The 18,553-nt window shown below is 41.6% G+C and overlaps 1 long non-coding RNA gene across 1 annotated transcript in view; it reads right to left on the reverse strand.

Moving 5' to 3' along the window:
* LOC133060476 (uncharacterized) overlaps positions 1 to 17,999 on the reverse strand; it is a 317,897-nt gene extending 299,898 nt beyond the window's left edge. The window contains exon 1 of the long non-coding RNA XR_009693774.1: positions 17,918 to 17,999. This is a non-coding gene — a long non-coding RNA (uncharacterized LOC133060476). The remainder of the gene's footprint in view (positions 1 to 17,917) is intronic.
* Between the last annotated feature and the right edge of the window lie 554 nt (positions 18,000 to 18,553).

The following is an 18,553-nucleotide window of genomic DNA, read 5'->3' on the forward strand; positions in this document are numbered from 1 at the left end:
ACTAAAGAGAACATAGCAAAAATCAACAAAGCTAAAAGCTGGTTTTTTGAAAAAATAAACAAAATTGACAAACCATTAGCAAGACTCATTAAGAAACAAAGAGGGAAGAACCAAATTAACAAAATTAGAAATGAAAATGGAGAGATCACAACAGACAACACTGAAATACAAAGGATCATAAGAGACTACTACCAGCAGCTCTATGCCAATAAAATGGAAAACTTGGAAGAAATGGACAAATTCTTAGAAAAGTATAACTTTCCAAAACTGAACCAGGAAGAAATAGAAGATCTTAACAGACCCATCACAAGCAAGGAAATCGAAACTTTAATCAAAAATCTTCCAGCAAACAAAAGCCCAGGACCAGATGGCTTCACAGCTGAATTCTACCAAAAATTTAGAGAAGAGCTAACACCTATCTTACTCAAACTCTTCCAGAAAATTGCAGAAGAAGGTAAGCTTCCAAACTCATTCTAGGAGGCCACCATCACCCTAATTCCAAAACCAGACAAAGATGCCACAAAAAAAGAAAACTGCAGGCCAATATCACTGATGAACATAGATGCAAAAATCCTTAACAAAATTCTAGCAAACAGAATCCAACAACATATTAAAAAAATCATACACCATGACCAAGTGGGCTTTATCCCAGGAATTCAAGGATTCTTTAATATCCGCAAATCAATCAATGTAATACACCACATTAACAAATTGAAAGATAAAAACCATATGATTATCTCAATAGATGCAGAGAAAGCCTTTGACAAAATTCAACACTCATTTATGATTAAAACTCTCCAAAAAGCAGGAATAGAAGGAACATACCTCAACATAATAAAAGCTATATATGACAAACCCACAGCAAGCATCACCCTCAATGGTGAAAAACTGAAAGCATTTCCCCTGAAATCAGGAACAAGACAAGGGTGCCCACTCTCACCACTACTATTCAACATAGTGTTGGAAGTTTCGGCCACAGCAATCAGAGCAGAAAAAGAGATAAAAGGAATCCAGATAGGAAAAGAAGAAGTGAAACTCTCACTGTTTGCAGATGACATGATCCTCTATATAGAAAACCCTAAAGACTCTACCAGAAAATTACTAGAGCTAATCAATGAATATAGTAAAGTTGCAGGATATAAAATTAACACACAGAAATCCCTTGCATTCCTATATACTAACAATGAAAAAACAGAAAGAGAAATTAAGGAAACAATACCATTCACCATTGCAACAAAAAGAATAAAATACTTAGGAGTATATCTACCTAAAGAAACAAAGGACCTATACATAGAAAACTATAAAACACTGATGAAAGAAATCAAAGAGGACACAAACAGATGGAGAAACATACCGTGTTCATGGATTGGAAGAATTAATATTGTCAAAATGGCTATTCTACCCAAAGCAGTCTATAGATTCAATGCAATCCCTATCAAGCTACCAACGGTATTTTTCACAGAACTAGACCAAAGAATTTCACAATTTGTACGGAAATACAAAAAACCTCGAATAGCCAAAGTAATCTTGAGAAAGAAGAATGGAACTGGAGGAATCAACCTGCCTGACTTCAGACTCTACTACAAAGCCACAGTCATCAAGACAGTATGGTACTGGCACAAAGACAGAAATATAGATCAATGGAACAGAATAGAAATCCCAGAGATAAATCCACGAACCTATGGACACCTTATCTTTGACAAAGGAGGCAAGGATATACAATGGAAAAAAGACAACCTCTTTAACAAGTGGTGCTGGGAAAACTGGTCAACCACTTGTAAAAGAATGAAACTAGAACACTTTCTAACACCATACACAAAAATAAACTCAAAATGGATTAAAGATCTAAATGTAAGACCAGAAACTATAAAACTCCTAGAGGAGAACATAGGCAAAATACTCTCCAACATAAATCACAGCAAGATCCTCTATGACCCACCTCCCAGAATATTGGAAATAAAAGCAAAACTAAACAAATGGGACCTAATGAAACTTAAAAGCTTTTGCACAACAAAGGAAACTATAAGTAAGGTGAAAAGACAGCCCTCAGATTGGGAGAAAATAATAGCAAATGAAGAAACAGACAAAGGATTAATCTCAAAAATATACAAGCAACTCCTGCAGCTCAATTCCAGAAAAATAAATGACCCAATCAAAAAATGGGCCAAAGAACTAAACAGACATTTCTCCAAAGAAGACATACAGATGGCTAACAAACACATGAAAAGATGCTCAACATCACTCATTATGAGAGAAATGCAAATCAAAACCACAATGAGGTACCATTACACGCCAGTCAGGATGGCTGCTATCCAAAAGTCTACAAGCAATAAATGCTGGAGAGGGTGTGGAGAAAAGGGAACCCTCTTACACTGTTGGTGGGAATGCAAACTAGTACAGCCGCTATGGAAAACAGTGTGGAGATTTCTTAAAAAACTGGAAATAGAACTGCCATATGACCCAGCAATCCCACTTCTGGGCATACACACTGAGGAAACCAGATCTGAAAGAGACACGTGCACCCCAATGTTCATCGCAGCACTGTTTATAATAGCCAGGACATGGAAGCAACCTAGATGCCCATCAGCAGATGAATGGATAAGGAAGCTGTGGTACATATACACCATGGAATATTACTCAGCCATTAAAAAGAATTCATTTGAACCAGTCCTAATGAGATGGATGAAACTGGAGCCCCTTATACAGAGTGAAGTAAGCCAGAAAGATAAAGAACATTACAGCATACTAACACATATATATGGAATTTAGAAAGGTGATAACGATAACCCTATATGCAAAACAGAAAAAGAGACACAGAAATACAGAACAGACTTTTGAACTCTGTGGGAGAATGTGAGGGTGGGATATTTCAAAAGAACAGCATGTATACTATCTATGGTGAAACAGATCACCAGCCCAGGTGGGATGCATGAGACAAGTGCTCGGGCCTGGTGCACTGGGAAGACCCAGAGGAATCGGGTGGAGAGGGAGGTGGGAGGGGGGATCGGGATTGGGAATACATGTAAATCCATGGCTGATTCATATCAATGTATGACAAAACCCACTGGAAAAAAAAATAATAATAATAATTTTAAAAAATGAACATTATTCATGGACTTTCCCTCTCTTCTGAGGAAGGAATTAGATGGAATTTTGAACATATGATTATCTTTATTTGGGAATTAATATGATTTAAGAAGACACATTGGGTGCCAGGTTGACAAGGGTTGGATTTGTGGCAGTTAATTTTATGTTAACTTGATTGTTACAGGGTGCTCAGACTTTGGGCTAAATATTATTCTGGATGTGTCTATGAAGATGTTTCCGGATGAAATTAACATTTCAATCAGTAGACCAAGTACAGCAGATGATCCTCCTTAATGAGAATGAACCTCATCCAATCAATTGGAGACCTGACTAGAGCAAAAAGCTGTGATTTCAGATATCCTAATCTAAAGGGTCTTAGGTCTTTAGTCTGATGCCTTTGGACTGGAATATACACGATCAGCCCTCATGGTTCTCAGACCTTCGAACGTGGACTAGAACTATACATCAACTTTACTGGGTCTCCAGCTTGCTACTGCAGATCTTGGGACTTTGTAGACTTTATAATAGCATGAGCCAATCCATTATATCACACTCACACGCGTATATGCATATGTTTGTCTCATTGGTTCTGTATTTCTGGAGAACACTAACACAAAAGACCTCACTGAGGGCCCCTAAAATAAATGAAAAGGTTTCATAGCCAATCACTGCCATCAATAACTAGAAGGGTCTGAAACTTTATCCAATTTTTAAGCCATCAATAACTAGAAGGGTCTGAAACTTTATCCAATTTTTAAGCAAACAAGCCTGCCAGAGTTCCATAGGTCTGGCAGAAGATTAAATATTCCTCAATTAGAGACAAAGGACTTTATTACCAAACAACAAGCAGGATGAGTTTCATATTCACATGGTTCTCCTTGCTCCCTAAGTCCCATGGAGGCAACACAGAGCAATCCAGGTGGATGCTGCACATGCTGTGGGTTTGTGTCACAGCTGAGAAGCCCTGAGCTGAGGAAAAATCGATTCTTCCATACGGGGCTTCAAGCAAACCTGCCCAGACTTTGCACAAGAGGGAAACACTGCCTTAATATCCTGGATGACAACCAAATATGCCCTCCATTGAAGAAACATATCTTCCAAGGCTGTTTTCTATACAAATGTCTTTGAAAAGATTGTTCAGAACAACAGGCTATCAGTGCCTCAGCTCATAAAATTTGTAGAAATGCCAGAGACCCAGGGAGAACTGGCTCCCCAAAATGAGAAATAAGTAAAAATAAAGAGAGGAATTTAAATGTTTACACAGGGGAGAACTAATCTATTCAGACTTTTAATTAGCAGTTAAAAGATGATAAAGTAATACCAGAAGACTGAGGGAAATAATTTTCAACTTAAAATTCTATACTCAGCCAAGTTATCAGCTGAGTAACAGAATATAAAGCATTCCCAAACATGTACAGATTTTAAATTAATTTCTATGAGCATCCTACATAAAACTACTAAGAAGCTATACAGCAAATCAAATGAATTTAAGGAAATGATATGAGACCCTGTTAATATAGGAGATTCAACACACAGGCTATCAGTAGAGAGAAACTCTAAAAGGATGGTGAGAGAAGACCCCAGAAAACAATGCAATGGATCATAATAGTATCCACTATAGGAAAAAGTATCCACACAGGAAAAAGAAGAGATGGTTCTTCAGGTGAAACACAAGAAGAAATGAAAGATTTTCTTTAGTTGACCATTTGGAAAATTATACTGACAGGAGTTAACAGAGCTATTTGAATTTGGGATCTAATTAATAATAGGCTCATTTATTTTGAAAACTAAGCAAATGGAAAAATTGAAGCAGTTATTAAGTCCAGGAAAAACAAGGAGTTATGAAACATATAAAAACAGTAGAGCATCTGACTAGCACAGAGTAATATTAAATAACCAAAATAATTCAAACAAATACGAGGTATTAAATTGCTCTGTTGTGACTATATTGAGAAGATGAGTGAAAAAGGATTGGAAGCGATGGTTATATAGAAGCTAACTAGTCCACTACTGAAATTCAACAGATGATGTCTAGAGTTAAGAACTAAAGGAAGTGGCAATTCAAGCATTTCATTTAAAATGTGAAATTAATATCAGTAGCAATAGCTAAAAATATTGAAAGTGGTTTCTTCACTGAGGAGTGGGACTGGGAGTGTGCATGAGAGGCTTAAGGAATGTCTGGGGAAGATAGCAAAAATAAGTCATTTTTCTCACTGACTTGGAACTTACTTTTATTATGTATCTTTAAATTCTATAAGACTTTTAAAAACACATGCTTATTTGACAATAAAGAAAAACAAACAGACCTAAAAGTCTTCTGAGCCTTAGTAGTAGTAGTGTTAGTCATTCAGTTGTGTCTGACTCTTTGCAACCCCATGGACTGTAGCCTGCCAGGCTCCTCTGTCCATGGGATTCTCCAGGTAAAAATACTGGAGTAAGTAGCCATTCCCTTCTCCAGGGGATCTTCACGATCCAGGGCTCAAACCCGGGTTTCCAAACTATATATTATGGGTTCCAGGTCTAAATGGAGGTGTTTTAGGTCCCACCATTCCCAGCCACCAAAATATCTCTGTTCTCATTTCTCAATATGTACACTGGGACTCCACGCAGGTTAATTTCAAGATACTTCTGTTAAAACATTTTGTGTTGCTGTTCAGTTGCTCAGTCATGTCCAACTCTTTGCAACCCCATAGACTGTGACCCAATGTTAAAACATAAATAGTGAATAATACAGAAACCACAAGCAATAATACAGCCTAACAAAATATAATCATGAAATGAAATAAAATATAAGGGAATAAAGTGTAATAGGAAAGGAATACCTTAAAATAACAGATTCCTAATTCCAGGATGTCATATACCCAAAACAGGCTGGTATAGAGAAAATTTGAAGAGGAATGGCAACTCTCATTGCTCTTTTAAATCAACCTACACTAGTGATACACAGAACAAGCTGTCTGACAGTCAAGTTGTAATTCTCTTCAGGAAGGAGGATATTCCTTTCCACCTATGTCCTCTATTTATATCAGCCAAATCTTACTGATGCATTTGGAAGTGAAGATCTTTTTATTGCAAAGAGCATAAGTTCAATTCAAATTATTTTAAGGGGAAATAAAATGGAACATACTGACTTGTATAACTGAACAGGTCAAGAGTAGATTTTTAAACTGGATGAACCCAGGAGCTCAAATGTCAGGTCCCTGCCCATCTCTCAGCTTCCTCTATATTGACTTTATTCCAAGGCAGTCCTCCACTCACAATGTGATGCTCCAAGCTCCAAGTGTATATCCAACAGTCTCTGTTATGCCCCAAGTAAGAGCCACTCTTTTCCAAAAACTCCATGAAATTTCCAGTTTGCTTCGATTTAAACTAATTTAATTTTTATGCCCGTCTATAAATCAAAAGCCTCTAGACCTATACGGGATACTGCAAATGAAGAATAAAAAGAGAGGGCTGAGCAGTCTTTGCTATATTTGTTACTAAATGTTTAATGCTACTATAAATGGCATTACAATCTAAGCACCAATTGCAACATGTGGGTTTTTTCCTCACACCAAGCAATTCTCCATATTCTCCAGGCCAGAATACTGGAGTGAGTAGCCTTTCCCTTCTCCAGATCTTCCCAACCCAGAGATTGAACCCAGGTCTCCCTCATTGCAGGCAGATTCTTTACCATCTGAGCCACAAGGGAAGCCCAAGAATACTAGAGTGGGTAGCCTATCCCTTCTCCCGCAGATCTTCCCGACCCAGGAATCAAACCGGGGTCTCCTGCATGGCGGGCAGATTCTTTACCAGCTGAGCTATGAGGGAAGCCCAATTCTCCCACAATTCAACTCGATTCTGACACTATCTGAGATAGCATCAGCCCACAGGTTAGGGCTTCAGTCCTCCACGGCTGCTCCCCACCCTCAACACTTCAGATGCCAATCAAAGTCCAGCTTGCCACCTGTGCTTCTTACCAAGCACCTATAGACTGGAAGTTCCAATGACTCCCCTCCTTGAGTTCAATTTATTCACCAGAACTGCTCGCAGAACTCAGAAGCACATTTTGTTTACTATATTGTGAGTGTATTATAGAAGGATAAATAAAACTCAGCAACAGCTAAACGGAAGATGTGCATAGAGCAAAGTGTGGGGAAGGATGGGGAGCATCCACGCCCTCTTTGGACATGCCACTCTCCGCAGGTCTCCGTGTGCTGTCCAACCCGGAAGCTCTCCATTCTCCTTTGGGGTTTTCTGACGGCTTCATCACATAGGCATAATTTCAACCTCAAACTCCTCTCCCTTCCCTACAGGTCAGGGAGCTGGGATGGAAAGCTACACTCCTCTAATCACATAGGTGGTTCTCACAGGGCAACAAGCTCCTATCCTTAGTTGGGGGTCCCAAAGTCACCTCATTGGCATTACAAAAGACATTTTTTGGCTCCTCTCACTTAGGAAATTCCAAGGGTTTTAGGAGCTCTGTGCCGGGAACAAAGACCAAATACATATTTCTTATTATAAATCACAATATCATAGATATCTTTTTTAAAAATTGTTTTCTATGTGTTTGCTGCTTCTATTTTCTAGAAAGAGTTGACAGATCAGCTACCTTCACTGCTTCTGCCTTATAATCTCCCAAGTGCTCTGCTACTTTGTAAAATAAATTTCCATTCTGATACCTGTGGCCAAGGGCAGGAATGTCCTCCCCTAACCCATACCCTACACTTTAGATAATCCTTTAACACTGATGACCATTTCCTCCTAGAAATACTCTCTTCTTGGAGATTCTGTGACACTGTACTCTGACATTTCTGGCTCTGCTTTTCAATTTTCTTTTTAAGTTCTTTCTTTTTTCATTAATTAGGTTAATATTCTTTAATATTTTTATCCTAAGCCCACTCCTGTATATTTTACATTGACAATTTTTTCTGTATTCATTACTTCAAATACTATTTATAAACCAAATAACTAGATGCAAACCTAGACCCACAGCAATTAACTGTACATTTCTGCCTCATTCTTTCTCAGGTTCAGAAACCTTGCCAGAGACTATTGATGTTCACCAATATCTGAATTCACCTGTTCTTTATGGGCACAGGGCTAAAATGTATTTTTCAGCCACCTTTGCAGTTCAGCGTGATTATGTCATGTGTTGCAGACAGTAGAAATAAGAGGAATTTATATTCTCCACTTCTAGGGTTAGCCCATAAAACCTTCATGTACAATACTTATTCTGTCAGGTAAATGAAAGAATGTCAGTGATCAGAAGACCTAGATAGAAAGAGTCTGAATTATTTTATGGAGCAGATTACATCTCACCCCTCCAACCCACAGTGTACTTTTGAGTGAGAAATAAAATTTCATTGTGTTAAACTAGTAAGAGGTTGTCTGTTTCAGCATCTAACACTATCTACCTAAACTCATAAAGACCCATTTACTTAACTGCTTCCACATCTTTGTCAAACTCAACCAGACACAAAGCACTATCTTCTTCCCCTCCCCTCACCACCTAACCTCCTTCTCCAGCTCTGATCTCTTACTGATTACCTCACTGGCTTAATTACCTCAAAGGGAAACCTGCCAATCCTGGGTCCTTCCTCCTAATATCAGGCAGGACCAATCATCAGTGATCTCTGGAGTTAAATCTCTTTTCTCTACGCCCACTGCTGCTCCTTGCACGCCAGGTGTCATCCTCGGGCTGGGTTACTGCCATGGCCTCCTAATTGCTTCCCTTCCTCATATCCCTGCTTCTCCAGTCCATTCTCCAGAGTGCAACAAGACCGACCTTGGAAAAATACAGATAACTCCTCCATTATTCTGAAGATAGAGCCCAACCACCCTCCCAGGGCTTAAAAGGCCCTACAGTACCTGTTCTTTGCATGCCTCTCTAGGCCCATCGTGTATGGTACCCAGTCCTCCACCAAGCTGTACATCTTCCCGTTCCTTGAACAGGTTATGCACTCTATCTGCCACTCTTATGACTAGTGAGATCAGTGATGGCAGTGATACCATCTAATTTGGATGCTGTGGTATTTTCAGACTGTTTGGTATAAGTGAGCACCTAAGTGTTGATGAGGATCTGACACTGATTTGACCACAGACAAAACATATGTAAATATCCTATATCAGTTCAGTTCAGTCGCCCAGTTGTGTCCAACTCTTTGCAACCCCATGAATGCAGCACACTAGGCCCCCCTGTCCATCACCAACTCCTGCAGTCCACCCAAACCCATGTCCATTGAGTCGGTGATGCCATCCAACCATCTCATCCTCTGCTGTCCCCTTCTCCTCCAGCCCTTGGTCCTTCCCAGAATCAGGGTCTTTTCAAATGAGTCAGTTCTTCACATCAGGTGGCCAAAGTATTGGAGTTTCAGCTTCAGCAGCAGTCCTTCCAATGAACACCTAGGATTGATCTCCTTTAGGACGGACTGGTTGGATCTCCTTGCAGTCCAAGGGACTCTCAAGAGTCTTCTCCAACACCACAGTTCAAAAGCATCAATTCTTTGGCACTCAGCTTTCTATATTGTCCAACTCTCACATCCATACATGACCATTGGAAAAACCATAGCCTTGACTAGATGGACCTTTGTTGACAAAATAATGTCTCTGCTTTTTAATATGTTGTCTGCTGCTGCTGCTAAGTCACTTTAGTGGTGTCTGACTCTCTGCAACTCCATAGATGGCTGGGTTGGTCATAGCTTTCCTTCCAAGGAGTAAGCGTCCTTTAATTTCATGGCTGCAGTCACCATCTGCAGTGATTTTGGAGCCCAGAAAAATAAAGTCAGCCACTGTTACCACTGTTTCCCCATCTATTTGCCATGAAGTGATGGGACCAGATGCCAGGATCTTAGTTTTCTGAATGTTGAGCTTTAAACCAACTTTTTCACTCTCCTCTTTCACTTTCATCAAGAGGCTCTTTAGTTCTTCATTTTCTGCCATAAGGATGGTGTCATCTGCATATCTGAGGTTATTGATATTTCTCCTGGCAATCTTGATTCCAGCTTGAGTTTCCTCCAGCCCAGCGTTTCTCATGATAAACTCTGCATATAAGTTAAATAAGCAGGGTGACAATATACAGCCTTGACCTACTCCTTTTCCTGTTTGGAACCAGTCTGTTGTTCCATGTCCAGTTCTAACTGTTGCTCCCTGACCTGCATACAGGTTTCTCAAGAGGCAGGTCAGGTGGTCTGGTATTCCCATCTCTTTCAGAATTTTCCACAATAAATATCCTATATAAAGACCAATATTAGAGTCTCAGCCATGTTAATATCCATATACAGAACACCAAAAGCAATAGTACTTCTGAAATGGTGATCATATTAGTTGGGGGGAAAGGTAGGTAGCTATAACAAAGAGACTCATAAGGAGAATAGCTTAAGGAACAAAAACATTTATTTCCCACTCATAACAGTTCTGATGACAGTGGTCCAGGTTGCCTGAGCAGTTTTCCTCTGTATGGGCATTCGGGGACCCAAGTACCTCCCTTCATAGTGTTCCTTCACTCTTGGGGATAGTTTCACTATCTACAGGGACAAAACTGGATCACCATGGGTTCAAGCCAGTGGGAAATGAGAAGAGAATATGGGAGAGAAGGTACATAGAGAAGAAAAGAACTTCTAGGATGTATCAGGAAGGAGTCCACCATAAAGACAGAAGCAGTAAGATAATATATATCAAGAGATTTAGCTCAAGGAATCTGTCTAGGAGATTATTTTAGACTTGGGCTGGCTAGGCAAGTCTAAAATCCATAGCACAGTCTCCCCACAAGGGTGGGTTGGAAATTCGCAGGCAGAAACTGAAGTTTTAGTTCCCAGATAGAATTTCTTCTTCCTCAAGGAAATCTCAGTTCTTCTTTTACAGCCTTTCAACTGATTGGATCAGTCCCATCCTGAGGATAGTCTCTTTTAAAGTTAACTCAGATACCGATCACATCTACCAAATAGCTTTACAGCAACACCTAGATTAGCATTGCTAACTGAGGGCTATAGCCTAGCCAGGTTGACACATAGAACTGACACCATTTCAGAAGAAAGGACAGCAGAGACGAGAAGGGGACAGAGAAGAGAAGGGCACGTAAAGGACTATCATCCATTGCTTTCGGTCCCAGGTGAAGTGGGCAAATTCACTTCAAGTCACATTCCGTGATGAGATCTTAGGCACGGGGCTGCCCCTAACTGAAAGGAAGTCTGGGAAATGTAGTCCAGCCATGTGCTCAGTATAAAACCAAAAAGCAGTTTTAGTAGATAATTAGTAGTCTCCACCACAGCAATGATCAATTTTGAGAAAGTGTGTGTCGATATTTTGTCCATGTTTGTTTCTGGTGCATCAGAACTGAGAATGCACTCTACTCCTTCCAAATAAAGTTTCACTAATACCTAGGGACCTGAAAGTACTGCTGATATAGATCACACCAGCTTATCTCCTTGGCATTGCTTGCCCAGCTGCCCTTTTCACAGTAATGAGATAGGTTTGTGATCAAACTTTGGTAATTGCTTCAGCAAACTTCCATCATTTATAACCTTGCTAAATCAGAGTCAGTATAATGTCACTGATATTCTACCACTAACATTAGATTAAAACTATTAGGAACTTGTGATTCTAGCAATTAGCTAACTAAGAGAGTATAATATACTAAAATATTTTGGTTATTTTAACCAAAAAGATTTGACCATGTAAAAGCAAGCTTCCTACTTTTGGTATGCATCCAAGTATGTGATACAGTGCCAGGACTAGGAATGGGAGAAAGACACGTTTCTGTCCTCTTAGCAGCTTTATTTAATTTTATTCATTTGCTCTTTTTGAATCTGTAGAAATGCCCAGAAGAAGAAATTTTCTGTTGGCATCTCTCAGTTTGTTTCCTCCTCATTCTCACTCTTCATAAAATCTGTTGGTAAGCAAGGAAGGAAGAAGCAGGAAACAGCTTTCAATGGCATTGCTTTGCCCTCCCTCTAGTCCTAATTTCTCCACATTCCCAACATTGCTAAGATTAAGAGGCTTAAGTGATTCCCATGCTAGTGAGATACTCTATTGGTGCACTCTTATCATGACAGGGTCCCTAAAATATTATGTGTAGATGTAGACTATAGTTACTATTCTAACATGTGTCCCAGTGCAAAAATGAGGTGAAGTTAAAGAGGAATCCAAATAGGATTTGGTGACTGTTCAAAAATTTACAATAAGCGACATCATGGGTGAGGGCAGAACAACATTAGGGCTCATCCATTATGTAAAGAACCTTGGGCTTTCATGAACATGCTCTCCTTCTCCCCTCCAGGTCTGTCTCTAGGTTTGTCTGACAATATTACTGAAGCCAGCTGGCAAGAAGGAAGGTTGGAATGAGGCTAGATAAGAAAGTTAATAAAACAAAGTCATCTATTCTAGGAAGAATAAACAATTGATACCACAATTTTGAGCTGTAAAATTAAGTTTCCCACTGTCACTGTGGATTCAAGCTTTCTTGAACTGCTTGCATTTCAAGTCAGGAACTGTGTAAAGCACTTTGTTTATCAGTGGATTTACTTCTGCAAAAAGTTAATTCTGTGAGATAAATATGATTAGCCCCAATTTTCAAATAAGGAAATCAGTGTTTAGAGAAGTTGATGAATTTGTCCAAGAACAAGTTGCTAGTATGTAGCAGACACACTGCTGTGTCGGTGCTTTTTCTAACACACACACACACAAAAGATCCTTAGCCATATGGAAAAGTCTACAGTAGATTTAAAAAATACTCCCTCTCATTAACGGTGTGAGAAATAAAGACTGAATTGGTAAAAATTTCAATAACAAGGAGACTGATTGCAGAACACAATTTCTAAAAGTCCTGAAACTGCTTGGATAGATTAAGTTGAAAGCTAGTATGGGGAGTAAGAATGGGTGTAAGGTCAAAGAAAAGAGGAAGAAGAAAGAGAACCAGATGTTCCATTTTATCTATTGGCTACTGAAATATTGCCTGAAAGTAGCCTTAACTAGAATCAAAACTAAATTCCAACACATGCTCAGAATCAGTAGGTCTTAAATTATAATCATGTGAGATTTCTTTAGAGACCCAAGATACTAAAAATGAAATTTTATTTGTGCATAGTGTTTTTATCCCCTCATATTAAATATGTCCTTTAAACTATTATTACAAAATAATAACTTTCACTCTAAATAACTTCAGTCTCTATTCTAGTTGTCTTTCAAATTTTATCTCATGTGGTCTCTCATCCACAATGATGGTTTCTAATTTCCAAAGACAATACTTTGTTTCTGCCTCTATTAACATATTTTTGCCTCTAATGGAGCTTTTTTTTATAAATATGCAAGTAGCATCTTACTTGTTACCCTGGATACCAGGGGGAGATACTCAGTCATAGTTTGTGTTAGAAAAGAGATGAGAAGGAAAGGGGAGACAGAAAAAAATAAAATAGAAAGAGTATTGATTGGTTTCCTTGAGGACAAAAATTTTGGTAGACACCAAGAAAGAAAATAATATCTTTGCCCAAGATGCATTCATAGTCGTAGAGGAGAATAATAGCATCATTATCACTAAACATCAATTGAGCGCTTATGAGCCGGGCTTTCCTCTCCATGTCGTTACCATTATTCTTCTCATCTGAATAGATGAGCACATTGAGAAACAGATGACACAATAAGCCCAAAGTCACGAGAAACAGTGTAGCCGTCATTTAGACCTCAGCAATGCAAGTCTGGGTTCCACATATGACCAATGTTCTCTGCTGTCTTCCAGAGAACAAGATAACCAGTGTTCCATGGGAAAGGAAAACTCTGTTCCAAATGCCAAAAGGAACAGAACGGAAGGAATATATTCTGCCCAGGTGGGATAAGTGAGGGTGCGTGGGTGGGACTGAGGAGTAGGTGGCAAATGGTGTTGAGAGAAGAGGTGACATTGGGTTTCACCTTGGATGGTGGGAAGGGATTTTCCATATAAGTGCTCGATTGGGGATGTTAAGGAAGCAAAGACAAGTCCAGGCAAAGATAAAAATTTGTCACAAGTTATAGATATCTGAAAGTACATGGTATATTCTGTATGTACAGAAGGTAGTAAGGGGGGTAGGGGCAGGATACAGCAGGGTTAGAGACTCTCAAGGTGAGTGGTTAACTGATTGAAAAACATTTTTAATTTTCATTCAGCCACTGGGTATTGAACATCTAGTACATGCAGCACATAGCAGTGACTAAAAGATGCAGAAACTCTTTATGGAGCTTACATCCTGGAGGGTGACAGGCAAGAAATGCATATATAATGTACCGTATGATGATAAGTGCTAAGAGGGAAAATAAACCAGTGTAAGGAGAACAGAGTCAGAAGGTGAGTGCTATTTGAAACAGGCTAATAAGGGAAGACCTTTCTGATAGGCATTTATTTACACAGAGACTTAAAGGAGGGAAGACTTGCTCTCACAAGCAGGAAAAGTTCCTGACAGATTATCAGTAGGGATACAACTTGATCAAATTTCCCTTTCTGAGAGTTAATTTTAGCTGATGGTTTAGTGCTGGGAGTGGCAGTTGCGACTCATGAGAAGTAGAAGACCACTTAGAAAAATATTGCAATAATCCGAATGATAAAATATGATAAACTCAACTACAGCAGCAGCAATGGATGTATAATTTTAAAATAAGAATGAGCTCAGAGCGGGACCTAGAATGCTGAGAAAAACCTCTTTTCAGTAACTTGGACCAGAGGTAATTGTAGACATGCTAAAAGCCAGAAGATATTGGGAAGGTGACAAAGAGAAAACCAGAGAGTTATTTATTGCTCATCCTACAGCATCCATGGAAATGGGTGTGAATGGCTGAAAAGAGAATGTGGACCATTTCCTCACTTCCAAAAGCAAGTGCTACAAAAGAGGAGGAAGAAAACCCTGAAGTAGTCTTAGCTTGGAACAGTGGTAATGTCCAACGTGTCTATCATCATGGAAGAAAATAGGAGATAGTGGATTCTGACTGCTCCTAATTCCTTCCAACTCCCACAGACATTAGCCCACCCATGCTCACTTGCTTCTGCACCAGCATGCATGTGTTCCACCCATGAGGGTCACTGGTCCTGCGAGACAGGAAAGGGTGGGCACCCTGCAGTGGGGGAAGAGACAGAAGTGGAGGTGTAGGCAGGCAGGAGAAAGGGTCTTGGGTGCTTCTGAGCTGATTTCGTTGGCCCCACTGTTAGAAGATTAAAAGAACATAAAGTAAACCACTTACTTATAATGAAAACAAACGCCAAAGACCATCATTGAGATGGGCAATGAGGGGCTTCAGGATAAGGCCCAGCCTGAAAGCTGAGCTGGCATGAACCTTCTCTCTTCCTCCCTCCCTAAACTTCACAAGACTGGTCCTGGCAAGGCTGTGAGGAGAGCAGTCCTTCAGAAAGCTATCGTATAGCACTGCAGGAATGTGATACAAATATGTTTCTTACCACATGTGCCTTCAAGTACAGAGACTGCCGGGTTACAGGGAGACGGGCCAAGCTGGTGGAACAGAAAGACCCTGGGCTCACCAGCTCTCACAATTACACCAAAGTCACAACTGTCTGCAGAGCAACCACCGATGAAGATGGGAACCTAGCAGGAAAGGTCTTCTACAACTAACGACAAAGAAGGAAGCACCTTGAAGGAACTCGCTCAGGTGAGGGGAGTAGAAGAGGGAGACTCGCAATATAATTGAATCCTATGCCCCTCAGGCTGGGCGACCCACAGTCTGGAGAATAATTCTGGCTCAGAAATTCTCCCACATGAATGGGAGCTCTGAGTGCATGTCGGGCTTCTCAGCCCAGGGGTCCTGTGCCAGGAAGATGAGCCTCCAGAGTGTTGTCTTTGAAGGCCAGTGAGCCCTAATTTCGGGAGCCCTGGGAGATACAGACTTCACTTTTAAACAGCACAAACAAAACTTGATGCAAATCTAGACACAGGACAAAAGCAGTCATTTGACAGAAGCCTGGGCCAGACCTAACTGTTGGTCACCTCCAGTGGAGGTGAGGGAGGCCTCAGCTCGCCCTGAGGATGGAGACACTGGCGGCAGCCACATGTGGGAGCTTTGTAGTACCAGCAATGCCTTTGCAGGTTCGCCAAGACTCAGCCTGTGGGGCCAGTGCTGGGACATCTCAGGCCAAATAACTAACCGGACAGGAACACAGGCCCACCCTCCAGCAAAGAGGCTGCGCACCTCTGGTGCAGCCCAGGATCCACCTCGGCCCACTTACAGGTAGGCATGGGCCCTTCTGCCAGGAAACCTGCTCCGCACAAGTCTCTAGACACAACCTCATCTACCAAGAGGCAGACAACAGCTACAAGGAAACCACAATCGCATAGCAGGCCAGACCCTACCTGGGACCAGCTGGTCCCTGACCCTTCTCACTAGAAGCCAACGCAAGCTTCAGGACACCCCAGATTACATACCCAACTGTGTCATTCCCCTTAGTACCCTGACATGAGCTATGGGATCCCTTTCCTGGTGGCTCAGACAGTAAAGAATCTGCCTGCAATGCTGGAGACCCAGATTCAGTTCCTGGGTTGAGAAGATCCCCTGGAGAAAGAAATGGCAATCCCCACCCCACCCCCCCCACCCCCCCAGTATATTCTTGCTTGGAGAATTCCATGGACACAGGAGCCTGGCGGGCTACAGTCCATGGGGTCACAAAGAGTTCGACACAGCTGAACAACTAAACACTTATGGGATCCCTGCATCCTGAAACAGGACTTGGCTCTGCCTGCCGGTAATCTGGGACCAGCCCCAGGACCTGGCTTCACCCACAATAGCCCCAGAGTCTTCTGGACCCTGACCCTGCTCACCAGTGAGCCATCCCAAGCCCCAGAGAACCCCTGGGTTCTGCAGCCAGCCACCTCATGGCAGGTCCTGCTAACTGGCAGCCAGCAGGAGCCACACAAGTTTGGTTGCAGAGCCTGGCAACCAACTGAACTGGGGGCCAACTGTGCCTCCAGCCACCTGCACGGGCAGCCTGTCATGACAGAAGGACCCATGCAGCCCTTTTAGAGGGAATCCTTAGAGAATATAACTTGGGTGAACACAACAGGGCGCACTGCTGGGGTGTGTAGAACATCCCCTACAGAGGGCCGCTTCTCCAGGGTTGAGAAACGTAACTAATCTACCATATACATACAAATAGCAACTACAGATAAAATGAGAAGGCAGAGGAGCATGCTCCAGATGAAGCAGCACAATAAAACCCTAAAGAAAATCTAAGAGGAGACAGGCAATCTAACCAAGAAAAAGTTCAGACTAGAGATGGTAAAGATGATTTAAAAGCTCAGGAGAGGATTACCCTTGTGGTACAGTGGATAGGAATCCACCTGCCAATGCAGGGCACACCAGTCCAGTCCCTGGTCTAGGAAGATCCCACGTGCCGCAGAGCAGCTCAGCCCATGAGCCACAACTATAGAGCCTGCCTCCTGCAGCCACTGAAGCCTGTGTGCCTGGAGATTACGCTCCACAACAACAGAAGCCACTGCAGTGAGAAGCCTGGGCACGGCAACAGGGAAGGGCATCCCCACTAGCCGCAACTAGAGAAGCCCCATGCAAAAGCAAAGGAGACCCAGCACAGGCAAAACATAGAAAAAGACAAAACCTCAGGAGAAGAAATTCAGAGGAAGAATTCAATAACTGAAAGGAAGAGGAAAGGCCACCACTAGAAACAAGAAAATCATGAAATGAAAAAGCTCACTGGTAAAGGCAACATAAAGGAAAGGTGGGAAATTATCCACACACAAAACTGGTGGGGGGGTTAAAAGACAAAAGTAGTAATAGCATCTATACTCACAATACGCAGTTAAGGGATACACAGAACAATTTGATATAAAATATGGTATCAAGCCTGATAGCATGAAGTCAGACTTACTTTTTAGGCACCATGGTCTGTGACTAAGTCTTGTTTCCCACAGCGTCCTTGCCACATTATTAGAGCTTGGCACCATGTAGAGTTCAATAAACGCTTGTCAAGTGGGGAAGCTGGTTTAAGAGCCCGGGAAGCTGTTTTGGCGCCTCTAGTGGCCGTTTTGGCAGCTGGAGGTGCATTTAGGGGCTGGAGATACCCTCAGTGTGTGAGTCGCTTTTGGTCCTGGAGAGCTAAGAGGAAGTGGAGCAGGGCAGAGGAGGAGAAGCTGGCTGCTTGTCAGACTGACGAGTAGAGAGAAAAAGAAGCTTCCAAAAATTTCCTTGAGCATATTCAGCCCAGGCTCTCCAGGGAAGAAGGATGTCTGGCAGGACCTACAATCATGAGACAAATATCATACACATGCTCAACTTCTACACGTTCACACATTTCTACTGCACAACAGAGAGTGACAGGGAGCAGGAATTAAGAGGTGTGGAAGAGCAGTGGCTGCAAAGCACTGGAGCGGCAAGCGCCCGGAGGAGACGCCCCTCGTCCAAGGGGAGGAGCAGCGGCTGCGCTTTGCTGGAGCAGCCGGGGAGAGATACCCCACGTCCAAGGTAGGAGAAACCCCAGTAAAACGGTAGGTGCTGAGAGAGGGCA

This window comes from Dama dama, chromosome 8, assembly GCF_033118175.1.
Source record: "Dama dama isolate Ldn47 chromosome 8, ASM3311817v1, whole genome shotgun sequence".
NCBI classification, from domain to species: domain Eukaryota; kingdom Metazoa; phylum Chordata; class Mammalia; order Artiodactyla; family Cervidae; genus Dama; species Dama dama.